Below are 14140 nucleotides of genomic sequence, written 5' to 3' on the forward strand. Positions count from 1 at the left end.
TCTTCCAGGGGTTACCACACAACATACCCAGGCAAGGGTTAACACAATGTATTCCAAACGCCACTCCTATGGATTATGCGAAGTGACAGCCACACACATTCGTTGTGGTTCCGTGTACCGATGATCAACCCACTCTTGTGGGCATAGGAGAGTTCCAAGCCTCAGCTGCGACTAACTGAAGCGATCAGCTTTTCCAGTCTCTCTCTTTCTCTTATGGTTCAGTCCACTAGACTTCCTGACTGGGAGACCTAAGTCAATCCGGATCGGGATCAGCCGCTCCAACACCATCACACTGAGCACGGGGGCTCCCCAGGATTGCGTGCTCAGTCCACTGTTGTTCACTCTACTGACCCACGACTGTGCTGCAACTCACAGCTCGAACCACATCATCAAGTTCGCCAATGACACAACCGTGGTGTGTCTCATCAGCAAGAACGACGAGTCAGCTTACAGAGAGGAGGTGCAGTGGCTAACGGTCTGGTGCAGAGCCAACAACCTGTCTCTGAATTTGAACAAAACAAAAGAGATGGTTGTTGACTTCAGGAAGACACGGAGCGACCACTCCCCGCTGAACATCGACGGCTCCTCGCTGGAGATCTTTAAGAGCACCAGATTTCTTGGTGTTCACCTGGCGGAGAATCTCACCTGGTCCCTCAACAGCAGCTCCATAGCAAAGAAAGCCCAGCAGCGTCTTTACTTTCTGCAAAGGCCGTGGAAAGTCCATCTCCCCCCCCCCCCATCCTCATCACATTCTACAGGGGTTGTATTGAGAGCATCCTGAGCAGCTGCATCACTGCCTGGTTCGGAAATTGCAACATCTCGGATAGCAAGACCCTGCAACAGATAGTGAGGTCAGCTGAGATGATCATCGGGGCCTCTCTTCCCGCCATCACGGACATTTACCCAACACGCGGCATCCGCAAAGCAAACAGCATCATGAAGGACCCCACGCACCCCGCATACAATCACTTCTCCCTCCTTCCCTCTGGGAAAAGGCACTGAAGCATTCGGGCTCTCACAACCAGACTATGTAACTGTTTCTTCCCGCAAGCTATCGGACTCCTCAATACACAGAGCCTGGACATTCACCTTACTGCCCTATTGTCTTGCTTATTATTTATTGAAATGCCTGCACTGTTTTGTGCACTTTATGCAGTCCTGGGGAGGTCTGTGGTCTGGTGTAGTTTTTTTTTCTTTTCTGTGTTATTTTTTATGTGGTTCAGTCCAGTTTTTGTACTCTGTCATGTAACACCATGGTCTTGGAAAAAAAAACACGTTGTCTCATTTTTACTGTGTACTGTACCAGCAGTTATGGTCGAAATGACAATAAGAGTGACTTGACTTGAATCGGCAGCATCTGCGGATTTGTCTCCGAGGCCCCGCCCACGCTCTGATGACGCAATAAGCACACTGCGCATGCTCACATTCCCGGGCTGGGCAGTGATTTTTTTTCTTTGTGTTGAAGCGGGTCTGGAGCGGTGGGTTGTCCACGGGATCCGGATCGGGAGAGGGTCCTCGCCCCCTCGGGCGGCGAGCCGGGGGGGCCGGTCGGATCATTCTCTGCGGAGCGGGACCGACAAGATCCATGCGGTGAGTATTGAGTTCGGTCCCGACCGATGCTGGGCAGTGAGTCCCAGTAACTTCCCCGAACTCGCGGTCTCACCCCGCTTCCTGAACAAAACCTACCGGGGTCTGTCCGGGTTGTGAGACCTTCACCTCGAACCTGGGGATATTTTCTACGATGTGTTGATAAAAGTTGGTTCAGGGAGAAGGGTAAATGCCAAAGTTCCTGTTGCTCTATCTTTGTCATTTTAGCACATAGTAGTGTGTACTGTTAATGCTGTATCTGTGTATTGCCGGAGGGCCATCAGTGATCGTCCTTGATCCCTGCTCCCCCCCCCCCCCGTTCCATCTGCTTAATCCCTGCCCATCTTGTTCAACCTCTGTCCAGCCTGTATCCCACCACCTCGATGATAAATGTCGACAATCTCTCTTCTACCGTTGCCTTCATTGTGAAGTCTTTTGCCTCACGGAGTTATTTCTGAAATCAGTGTTTGTTACCTGGAACTGCCAGAGGATTTATTTAATGCAGAATGAGGGAGGATAAAGGCAGTCACTACAATTTTAGTTTCAAAGTTACCAAACGGCCGCTGTGTTAATCTTTGCCAGACGGAAACTCCCAGTATTTAAAGTTGAGTCCGATATTTCCTGTTTTGGTCATGTTTGGAGAGGCAAATTCCCTGTTGCCAGGAACAGCCACAGGATCTGCAGGGAGTGGAGCACAGTTTTATCGCTCTCTGGTCACTTCCTCTCATTGAGAGTTAGTGGCCTCGGGAGCAGATGTAACAGACTGATAGTGGGTGGGGAGGATGTTGTGAGCATTCACTGTGTCGAATGCATTAACCCTGTGTTGGAATGCAGAGAAAACTAATGAATGTGGGACTTAAATTTGTGCAACTTCGTTCAGGCCGTCACAAACATCTTGTAATCAGTCAATAGTTGTGCATCATTTAAAGTCAAAAGAGAAAATGCTGAAACCGTTCAGCAGATCGGGCAGCGTCAATTCTGATAGTGAGTCTTCCACAGTTTCTCTTTCCATAGATCCAATCTGATGTACCGAGTTTCCAGCATTTAATTTCAATTTGAAATGAAAAGCCTGTTGTTCCTGTTAGCCAACAGGAAATGCGACGGCAAATTGTACTGGGCAAATTCTCATTTAACAATCGGATAATGATAAAATGCTTTCAGTTTAGCTGGTGGAGACAATGTGAAACGTATCCCTGCCTGCTGGTGACCCGCGCCCAGGTTTTCCAGCCCAATATCTGGCCCAGTCAGAGGTTTATCAGGTTCCCATTCTGCCATCGGTTGATGCAGGAGTGTCAGCCTTTGAACTCTGAATGGCGGACACATGTTACCGGCAGTAAGGGAGTCCTCTGAAAATTGGTGTTTGGACTGTATACCTGGGGTGTAGACTCCGGGAAGATGGAATAGTCAGTATTTGGGATTTGACCAGGTCAGTACTTCTGTAGCTGGGGCTGAATGTTCCTCCTTCCATAATGAATCAGAAGTCTCGGGTTGCTGGACATTGGTTGTGGGGGAATCCCTGATGTGGGGAGGATGTGTGAGGATTCTGGGGTCGGTAAGTGACACGTTCAGCTGTGTGACCCGATCACAGATTGTGACCCTGGTGAAGTGGATCTGGAGATCGGGCTGCTCGGGCTCATCAGGTGTTGACAGAGTGTTTCTGGTCTGGTCTCAGTTGTTTGTTTTTGGGGTTCCTTTGGAGGCAATGAGTGATAATCTGAGGAGAGAATGAGGATGCTCAGAGGATGTGCAGACCAGCTAGCAGATGTTCTCACTGACATCTTCAACATCTCCCTGAGCGGCGCCACCGTTCCAACTTGCTTCAAGGCCGCCACCATCGTTCCCATGCCGAAGATGTCTTCAGCGTCCTGACTAAATTACTACCGCCCTGTTGCACTTACATCCATCATCATGAAGTGTTTTGAGAGGCTCGTCATGAGGCATATCAAGACCCTGCTGCCCCCCTCACTGGACCCCCTGCAGCTTGCATACCGTACCAACTGCTGAACAGATGACGCCATTGCAACCAGCCTCCACCTGGCCCTAACCAACCTGGACAAAAAAGACACATGCGTTCGGACGCTGTTCATAGACTTCAGTTCAACATTCAACACAATCATCCCCCAGAAACTGATTGGAAAGCTGTGACTACTGGGTCTGAACACCTCCCTCTGCAACTGGATCCTAGACTTCCTGACTGGGAGACCTCAGTCAGTCCGGATCGGGAGCAGCATCTACAACACCAGCACACTGAGCACAGGGGCTCCCCAGGGTTGCCTTCTCAGTCCACTGCTGTTCACTCTGCTGACCCACGACTGTGCTGCAACACACAGCTCGAACCACATCACCAAGTTCGCCAGTGACAGGACCATGGTGGGTCTCAATAGCAAGAACGATGAGTCAGCTTACAGAGAGGAGGTGCAGCGGCTAACGGACTGGTGCAGAGCCAGCAACCTGTCTCTGAATACGAACAAAACAAAAAAGATGGTTGTTGACTTCAGGAGGACATGGAGCAACCACTCTCCACTGAACATCAACAGCTCCTCAGTAGAGATCATAAAGAGCACCAAATTTCTTGGTGTTCACCTGGCGGAGAATCTCACCTGGTCCCTCAACACCAGCTCCATAGCAAAGAAAACACATCAGCGTCTCTACTTTCTGTGAAGACTGAGGAATGTCCATCTCCCACCCCCCATCCTCATCACATTCTACAGGGGTTGTATTGAGAGTATTGGAGCAGCTGCATCATTGCCTGGTTCGAAATTGCACCATCTTGGATCGCAAGACCCTCCAGCGGATAATGAGGTCAGCTGAGAAGATCATTGGGGTCTCTCTTCCCACCGTAACGGACATTTACACTATACGCTGCATCCACAAAGCAAGCAGCATTATGACGGACCCGACGCACCCCTCATACAAACTCTTCTCCCTCCTGCCATCTGGGAAAGGGCACCAAAGTATTTGGGCTCTCATGACCAGACTATGTAACAGTTTCTTTCCCCAAGCTATCAGACTCCTCAATACCCAGAGCCTGGACTGACACCTTACTGCCCTATTGCCCTGTTTATTATTTATTGTAATGCCTGCACTTTACGCAGTCCAGTGTAGGTCTGTAGTCTAGTGTAGTTGTTGTTTGTGTGTGTTTTTTTTTTCTCTTTGTGTTGTTTTTTTTACGTAATTCCATCTAGATTTTGTACTGTGTCCTGTAACACCATGTTCTGGAAAAACGTTGTCTCATTTTTGCTATGTACAGTGCCAGCAGTTGTGGTCGAAATGACAATAAAAATGACTTGACTTGAGTTGAGCTTCAGGGTTACAGGAGGAAGGCAGGAATATTGTTTTGGAATAAAATCAGCCATGGTTGAATGGTGGAGCAGACTCGATGGATAAAATCACCTCATTCGGTTCCTGTGACTTATGTCTTTCAGTGCGTTTTTATTTAGGAACATTCAGATCATTATATTTGTCTTCAATCTTTAGAATTCAGTGAGCAGAAATGTTTTGACCTCCTTTGTATTGTTAACATACTTCATTATCTTTCATGTTAAAGTTAGACCTGTGGTGAGAGATTTATTGGAAGAAAAGCCCACAACTGGAAGCAAACCACGACTGAAGACGAGGGAACAGCAACAAGTGAACCAGCCCGAGGACGGAGATCATCAACTGGAGAGAACCCATCTGACTCAGAGATTCCAGTGATTCAGTCAGGAGAAAGTCTGGTGAGTCTCCTTTACTCAAACATTGGTCCTTTAGACATCACATACCTGTACAAAGGAAGGTAGGATATAGTTGGAGTGAGACCGAATGTGCCCAAAAGTACCAGTTATGCCTCTGTCAGAACAGTTGCAATCACTCCAGCTCTGGTGATGTGCTGTCAGTATCCCAGCTCTTTAAATTCACTCACATTCCCTCAGTGTTTGTTCATTTCAAGGTCTTCCATCCTGTGAAGCTGCTTTTGGTCACTTCTGAGTGTGGAGATGGAAACGAAGGGGAGAATTTATACTTAATATCTTTCCAAATAAAAAATACTTTGAAATTACTTGCTGCAAACTTGCTTGAGCTTTTCTCAACAACACACACAAAATGCTGGTGGAAGACAGCAGGCCAGTCAGCATCTATAAGGAGAAGCACTGTCAACGTTTCAGGCCGAGACCATTCGTCGGGTCAGGAGATGAAGGGTCTCGGGCTGAAACGTCGACAGTGCTTCTCCTTATAGATGTTGCCTGGCCTGCTGTGTTCTACCAGCCTTTTGTGTGTGTTTGAATTTCCAGCATCTGTAGATTTCCCCGTGTTTGCCCTTAGCATCACCCCCTGCTTCCTGCCATTCAGCTGTTCCCAGACTCTGGGGCTCTGTCACAAACACAATGTTCAGGAAGGTTAGTCAGATGGACCAAACAGAGGGTCTGGCTGACCTGTCCTTTTAATGTGACACCCCTGAACTCCACTTCAACTCTATTCAACTATATCTGGGAGAACTTCAATGACCATTCCTCTCAGCAAACAGCTGTTTGAATGATACACTGACTTACAGGAAGGGGTATCTGTGGTTCTCATTGTCAGGGTGTTTGGTTTACCAGGAGACAAAGACTCCTGTGTTTACACTGCAGCCGAATCCGGTTTACATCAGTCAAGCCATTGTTTATGAAAATAGTAAACAGTAGATTACTGCACTGGCTGAACCACCCAAACCAGATCACCCTGGAAAGTCCTCCCCAGAAACATTTGGGGTTTTGTGACCCAATTCAAGAAAATGGCTACGCTGCCCACTCCGTCAACAACATGGCAAATCCGGGCATGTGGCAGGGGACTTTTCCTCACACAACACTGGGTTCAGTGATGACATCTGTTATGCTTTCTTCATTATCCCCATGAAATCATTAAAAATGTCCAGTAAACAGCTTTTGAAAACAAGTTCTCACCCACATGTGCTGTCACTCTGCGCCCCCACATACCTGATGTCACGTGTGGGTTCCCCACATTGGGATCTGACATCGCGTGTGCAATTCCTCACATCACACTGGCGCAGAAACAGTTGAACTTTACTGGCTGAGGTAACAATGGTCTGACCCACCCACCCCACCCCACAGTCAACAGAGGAATTACTCTCTTCCCATTGGTGTGAAGCAATGACACAAGGGACAAGGGGGCTCGTCTGTGGAAATGTCTGAGGCCATGGTGGTGGCGAGCAGAGATATTCACCACTTTGGGGGACAATTGCTGGCAGACTGTTGACCTGCAAGTGGGGCTAATGGTCTGGGCAAAGTAGATTGGATTGGTGATGGGAGCAAGGATGGACTGGTGTTGGGTATTATTAAATTACAGGATGGACATGATGGGTCAAGTGGCCTGTTCCTGGTCCTGTGTTTAAAGAGAAAGAATAACCAGACCCTTCTTGGCCCTACAGGATGTCCCAGTTGGTGTTTTAGCGACCAGTGCTTGGAGCTCAGTTGTTCCCAAACTGTGTCAACAATTTGGCTGAGGGACCAAATTAAACATTTCCAAGTCAGCTCTTGGAAAAAATGTATATTTGTATAATGTTAATGACAGAGAATGTATATTTATGATTATTGATACATTTTTGTTTCCATATTGTTAATGATATAAAACTTATATTTACAGATTGTTACTGACAGAGAATCGTATAATTTGTGTTCCGTGTGTTATCTGAATGTACTTGCCTGTGATGCTGCCACAAATCGGTGTCTCTCTGTACCTGTACCTTCCCGTACTTGTGCACTTGGCAATAAATTCAACAGGACCTGAGAAATCTCTGTGAGACTTGATTAGTGATGATCATCTTGGCAGCTCGCTAGGCCAATGATAAAGATACTACAGTGTCAAGTACAAGACCTTAACAGTGTCGATGAACAGAGGGATCTTGGAGTCCCAAGTTCATCGCCCCCTGAAAGTGGCTACACAGATTGACAGGCTGGTTAAGAAGGCAAATGACATGCTTGCCTTTATTAGTCATGATATAGCATTCAAAATTCAGGAAGTTATGTTGCAGCTTCATGAAACGTGAGTTTGGCCACATCTGGAGTATTTCATACATTTCTGGCTGCCTCACTCCAGGGAGGATGTCAATGTCCCTGGAGAGCGTGCAGAAAAGGCTTACCAGGATATTGCCTGGATTTGAGGGCATGAGCTATAACAACTTGGGTTGTTTTCTCTGGAGTGATATAGGCTAGGGTGAGATGATGGAGGTGTATAAAATTATGAGAGGCATAGATAGAGAAGACAGACAATATTTTTTTATCCTGGTTGTAAATGTCTAATACAAAAGGCCATGTATTTGATGTGAGAGCGGCTAGTTTGAAAGGAGATGTGAGGTACAAGTGTTTTTACCAGACAGAGTGGGGGGTTGCTATGATGTGCTGCCCGGGGTGATGGTTCTGGCAGACACAATATTAAGAGATATTTAAATCAGCACCTGGATGTGAGGAAGCTGTGGACATTATGTCAGCAGAAGGGATTATTTGGCCATTTGATTCCTAATTTAATTAGCTGAGCAAAACATTTTGGGCCGAAGGGCATGTTCAGGTACTGTACTGTTCAATGTTCTGTGTCTTTTGTCGAGAGGTTTCAGGCAGACGGAGGCAAAAGGAGTGAGTGGGAGCAACAGGTCAGCTGGAGCCCAGTGTGAGATCACCCAGTTCTGTAGGAGAAACAAAAACTGTGTGTTTAATGGTGAGGGACTGAGGTGCAGTGGGTAGGGAGGGAGGTAGAAGGTACATTGGGTAGAAAGTGTGGGAAAAGGCTCCGAAGCATTCTGGCTCTCGTGACCAGACTATGTAACAGTTTCTTCCCGCAAGCTATCAGACTCCTCAATAGCCAGCACCTGGACTGACACCTTACTGCCCTATTGCCTTGTTTATTATTTATTGTAATGCCTGCACTGTTTTTGTGCACTTTATGCAGTCCTGTGTAGGTCTGTAGTCTGGTGTCGTTGTTGTGTTTGTTTTTTTTTCCGCTTTGTGTTGTTTTTTTGCGTAGTTCAGTCTAGTTTTTGTAATTAACACCATGGTCCTGAAAAACGTTGTCTCATTTTTACTATGTACTGTACCAGCAGTTATGGTCGCAATGACAATAAAAGTGACTTGTCTTGACATTGTATTTATTGTAAGAGTTATTAGGTATAAGAGTGAAAATGACTTTAACGATTATTTGGACTTTGTTGAGATTGTACCTGGAATATGGTGTAAAATCCCGCTCCCCATACTAACACGAGTTATACAGACCAAAGAACAAACTGCCGGAGGAACTCAGTGGGTCGGGCAGCATCTGTGGAGGGAAATGGACCGTCAACATTTCGGGCCGAGACCCTCCCTCTGGACTGAGAGTGGACGGGAAATAGTCAGAGAAAAGAGGTGAGGGGTGGGGATGGGGCAAGAGCTGGGGAGTGAGAGGTGGATCCAGGTGAGGGGGAGGTGGGAAGGTGGAAATAATGACATGAGTGGAAGGTGAGTGGTTGGGACAACACGGGGCTGCAGAAGATGGAAATTAATTCCATGGAGGATTAAAAAACCTAGTGAGCTGGGATGCAGTCCATCTGGCCCAGTCTCTGAAAAAGGGGATGGACTGAGATGAGAGGAAATGCCTCCACTCTGAGGGTGGTGAATGTCTGAAAAACCCCACCACAGAGGGCGGTGAAGACTCAACGATCATCCTCACGTAAAACAGAGACTGGCAAATGTGTGGAGACTGAAGGGATCAAGGAAATGAGGATCGGGCAGAAACATTTGCCTGAGATGGGAGAGCAGCCATCATCTTGTTGATGGTTTGAGGGGCTAAATGACCACCTCCAGCGGATTCTCACTTGATGTTTCAGTGTTCTTGTCTAGTGAAGCTCCTGATGGATGTGGATAGAAAATAGTGTGATTCCAATGAAACCTGCACAATTCCTGTTCGGGTGGGAATTTTACGTCGGACCGGGATGGGAATCGAGCCCGTAACTCTGAGAACCGGGAGGTGGAGCAATGGGGACGGGAAGATACAGAGGGAAAAATTAAAAATGTAACTGGTGTAAATATGAAATAACGTGTAAAATGCGGCAGGTCGGTCGGGCAGTGTGTGAGGGGCTAGGAACGTAGTCGCCAGTTCAGACGGGAGACCCTCCACCCGTCACATAATCCAGGTTCTCGCTCCCATTTCAAATGCAGATCTGTAGCATCTGAGGTTTTCGCTTCCGAGGCCCCGCCCCCACTCTCACAGTCTCCGGATGGGCTGGGGTTTTCTTTCCATTCTCTGTTGAAGGGGATCGTCGACTGGGAGCCAGTGAACCGATCACTGTCTGCGGGACAAATTGATCAAGTTCTCATCGGTCAGTATTGAGGCTGGTCACTCGGGGTGAACGCGACTGACAATTTCCCATCGGTGACTACTGGGGGAGGGGGGAACCTGATGTTAGGAAGTGAGTCCCATAAATTTCCTCGAACTGGCGGCCTCGTCCCACTTCCTGGATACAACCTGTTGTGGTCGTTCTGTTTATGGGACCTTCACACAAAACCGTCTGACATGAACTGCCGCTCAGCCCCTGGTGTTCTGGTCCCAGGAGCGATGTCAGGACTAAGCCCATCCGTTAAGTTGTACCTGGGGAACTTTACCTCCATCACTCAGCCCGGTAGTGGATCTAGTCTTCACCTGGATCGATGTCTGGGGTCGATAATTGTTTTACATATTTCCAGCACACTGGAAGCGGACGTTCGGTACATTGTGTCCTTGCAGACGGAGGGTTAAACAGAGTAATCGCACCCTCGGGACACTGCTCCTCGTGTATGGGTAGTTTCATCTTCCCCGTTCAGACAGGACAGTGAGATCCAGATCTCTCACGTCCTCTGGGGAGAACTGGGAAGTTTACATCATCTTCTTCTATTTCTGCGACTTGACAGCATGCAGCCAATGTTTCCCGATGTGTGGCCCTATTAATGGGAGAATTAAGTTTTTTTTCATGTATCTGAGTTTCCCAGAAATCTGTACACTCCTTCTGGAATTTCTAAAGGAGCAACCCAGGCTGTCTAATATTTCCCCACGATTAAAATGGGGAATCTTCTTTTTACATGTTACCAATGTACAGTGAAACATTGTCTTTGGTGTCATCCCCACAGATCAATACATTACAACAACACATTGAGGTGATATAAGGTGAAACAAAAACAGAATGTAACAACTCATTCTGGTTACAGAGAAACTGCACTGCAGGTAGATATGTGATGCAAGGTCACATCTTGTTAGACTGTGGGGTCAGGAGTCCATCTCATCACACTGGGGAACATTCAGTTTGCTTATAACAGCAGAATGGACACCGCCCTTGACACCGTCAGTGGGAAGTATAGGCTGACTCCATGGAGGGGAGGTTGGTTTCTATGTTGTACACAGCTGTGTCCACAGTTCTCCGCTATTTCGTTCAGTTAAAGGAAGAGCAGTAGCCATATGAAGATGTGAAGTATCAGGATGGGATACTTTCTGCGGTGCATTGATAAAGTGTGTAGAGTTGAAAAGTATACCAAAATTCTTATTGTTTGTTCTGGCTTTGTTATATTGGAATCTGTTATCTCCTAGCATGTACTATTATCTCAGGATCTGTGTACTGCTGGAGGACCATCAGAGATTGCCCTTGATCCTCTTCTCCCATCAGGCTCAATCTGCTCATCCCCTGCCTATTTTGCTCAACATCTGCCCTGCCTGTATCCCAGCACCTCAATGATATATATCAACCATCTTGTTCAACCTCTGTCCAGCCTATATCCCACCTCCTCAGTGAGATATATCAACCAACTTGTTCAACATCGGCCCTGCCTGTATCCCATCACCTCAATGATATATATCAACCATCTTGTTCGACCTCTGTCCAGTCTGTATCCCAATGCCGCAATGATAGATTTCAGCAATCTCTCTTTCAAACTTTGTCTTCATTGTGAAATTTTGTTTTGCATCTTTTCCAGGATATTTTTATATAGACAGGACTACCAGAAGTTTAATTGAACACAGCACGTGGCAGGGTAATTGCAGCCATTTCAATTTTAGTTTCACCGTTACAAAATGGCTGCAGAGTTAATCTTTGTCATAATTGAACTCATAGCATCTGATGTTAAGTTTGTTATTTCCTTTCTCGGTTATTTTCAGGGAGCCACTTCCTCTGTTTCCAGGGTAACGGCCCGTCAGAGCTGAAGCAAGTGTTGCACTTTTTATCGCTTTGTGGTCACCGCCTCTCAGCGTAGAGACAGTGGCCTCGGGAGCAAATGTAACAGAATGATAGTGGGAGGAAAGGATGCTGTGACTATTGACTGTATAGGATGTGTTACACCAGGGTCAGAATGAACTCAGAACTAACAAATTAGTTGGGGTGGGGTGGTATTTACAGTCTAGGGTGGCAATCAGTTACTATCTGTGCATTAAAATGAAGATGGAGAAAATACTACAGTTGCAGGAAATTTAAGGAGATAATACTGGAAACGCTCAGCAGATCGGCCGCATTTTGGACAGTCTCAGTTCTGGAACTGGGTCTTCCACCATTTGTCCTTTCAGAGATGTAGTCTGATGTACTGAGTTCCCAGCATTTCCTACTTTATAATTTTACATTTTGTTCCTGCTACACTGCAGGAAACATGGCAGCCAGCTGTGCTGGGCAAGATCCCACACAGCAGGAAGATTGTGATCAAATGTGTTCGGTTTAGCCTCTGGTGTCAGGCTGAAGTGTACCCGCATTCTCTATACAGACCGGGGAACCAGCCTGAGCACCGGCCCCGGCAGAGGGTCATTAGGTTCCAATTCCACCTCAGTTTGTGAATGGGAAATGGCAGAAACACCACGGCAAATCGCCGGCACCAAAGCGTCTTTGCATGGGTGATGATATTGGGCGGTGACTCTGAGGATATGGAACTGGCAGTATACGGGCTTCTGTCCAGGTTGGTAATTCTGCAGCTGGGATCGGAATTTTCTCAGTCTGCAGTGAAGCTGAAATCCCGGGATGTTGGACATTGGTTATGGGGAAATCACCATCAACACTGCCCAATAGGCCATCACATCTGTGAAGTATTTTGGAGATTATTTAAAAGTTAACTAGGTAGTTGGGTGAAGTTGGGCAGTGATGTTGTTCATCTGAACTTTGGTAAAGTCTGTAACAAGATCCCGCATGGCAGCTGATCGGGAAGGTTCAGTCACGTGGGATTCACGGGGAGCTGGCGAGGTGGATTCACACCGGGATCGAGAACAGGAAACAGAGGGAGATGATTGAAGATGGTTTTAGCGAATGGAGGCCTGTAGCGAGTCGAATGTGTGTGTCAGTGTCGACACCTCTGTAATTCATTATTCATGCCATTGATTTGTACATGAATGTACAAGGCACGATTAGCAAATTTGAATTGAATTGTACTAAATTGACTTTATTTCTTACATCCTTCACATACATGAGGAGTAAAAATCTTTACGTTACGTCTCTAAATGTGCGATGTGCAAACAAAGTAATTTATAATTTAAAATCATTTGAACATTCCATATAATATAGATTACCACAGATCAACGTGAGTTAATTAGTCTGATGGCCGGGTGGAAGGAGTTGTTCCGGAGCCCGTTGGTCCTGGTTTTTTTATTCTGCGGTGCATTTTTTCAGAAGGTAGCAGCTGGAATAGATTGTGGTTGGGGTTTCTCTGGTCCCCAATGATCTCTCGGGCCCTCTTTACACACCTGTCCTTGTAAAGGTCCTGAATCATGGGAAATTCACAACTACAGATGTGCTGGACTGTCCGTACCACTGTCTACAGAGTCCTGCGATTGAGGGATGTACAGTTCCAATACCAAGCAGTGATGCAGCGAGTTAGGATGCTCTCAGTTGTGCCCCCATAAAAAAAAACTTCTTCTGATTTAGGGGTGTTGGCATATAGATGAGGGTAGTGCAGTGGACGTGATCTACATGGATTCTAGTAAGGCGTTTGACAAGTTCACACAGTAGGTTTATTCAGATAATCAGACGGCATGGGATCCAGGGAAATTTGGCCAGGTGGATTCAGAATTGGCTTGCCCGCAGAAAGCAGAGATCGTGGTGGAGCGATTACATTCAGATCGGAGGGTTGTGACTAGTGGTGTCCCACAAGGATCGGTTCTGCGACCTGTACGTTTCTTGATTTTTATTAATGACCTTTATGTCGGGGTAGAAGGGTGGGTTGGCAAGTTTTCAGACGACACAAAGGTCGGTGATATTCTACATAGTGTAGAGGATTGTCGAAGATTGCAGAGAGGTATTGATAGGATGCAGAAGTAGGCTGAGAAGTGACAGATAGAGTTCAACCCGGAAATGTGTGAGATGGTACACTTTGGAAGGAAAAACTCCAAGGCATAGTACAAAGTAAATGGCAGGATACTTGGTAGTGTGGAGGAGCAAAGGGATCTGGGGGTACATGTCCAGAGATCCCTGAAAGTTGCCTCACAGGCAGATAGGGTAGTTAAGAAAGCTTATGGGGTGTGAGCTTTCATAAGTCGAGGGATAGAGTTTAAGAGTCGTAATGTAATGATGCAGCTCTATAAAACTCTGGTTAGGCCGCACTTGGAGTACTGTGTCCAT

The 14140-nt window shown here is 46.7% G+C and overlaps 1 protein-coding gene and 1 long non-coding RNA gene across 2 annotated transcripts in view; one reads left to right on the plus strand and one right to left on the minus strand.

Moving 5' to 3' along the window:
- The window catches only part of LOC132389322 (NACHT, LRR and PYD domains-containing protein 12-like), a 128677-nt gene that overhangs the window by 71078 nt on the left and 43459 nt on the right, over nt 1-14140 (plus strand). The gene's annotated exons all lie outside the window — the stretch shown is intronic.
- LOC132389323 (uncharacterized) overlaps nt 5364-14140 on the minus strand; it is a 51483-nt gene continuing 42706 nt past the window's right edge. The window contains exon 4 of the long non-coding RNA XR_009510491.1: nt 5364-5549. This is a non-coding gene — a long non-coding RNA (uncharacterized LOC132389323). The remainder of the gene's footprint in view (nt 5550-14140) is intronic.

This window comes from Hypanus sabinus, unplaced genomic scaffold (assembly GCF_030144855.1).
Source record: "Hypanus sabinus isolate sHypSab1 unplaced genomic scaffold, sHypSab1.hap1 scaffold_530, whole genome shotgun sequence".
Lineage (NCBI taxonomy): Eukaryota > Metazoa > Chordata > Chondrichthyes > Myliobatiformes > Dasyatidae > Hypanus > Hypanus sabinus.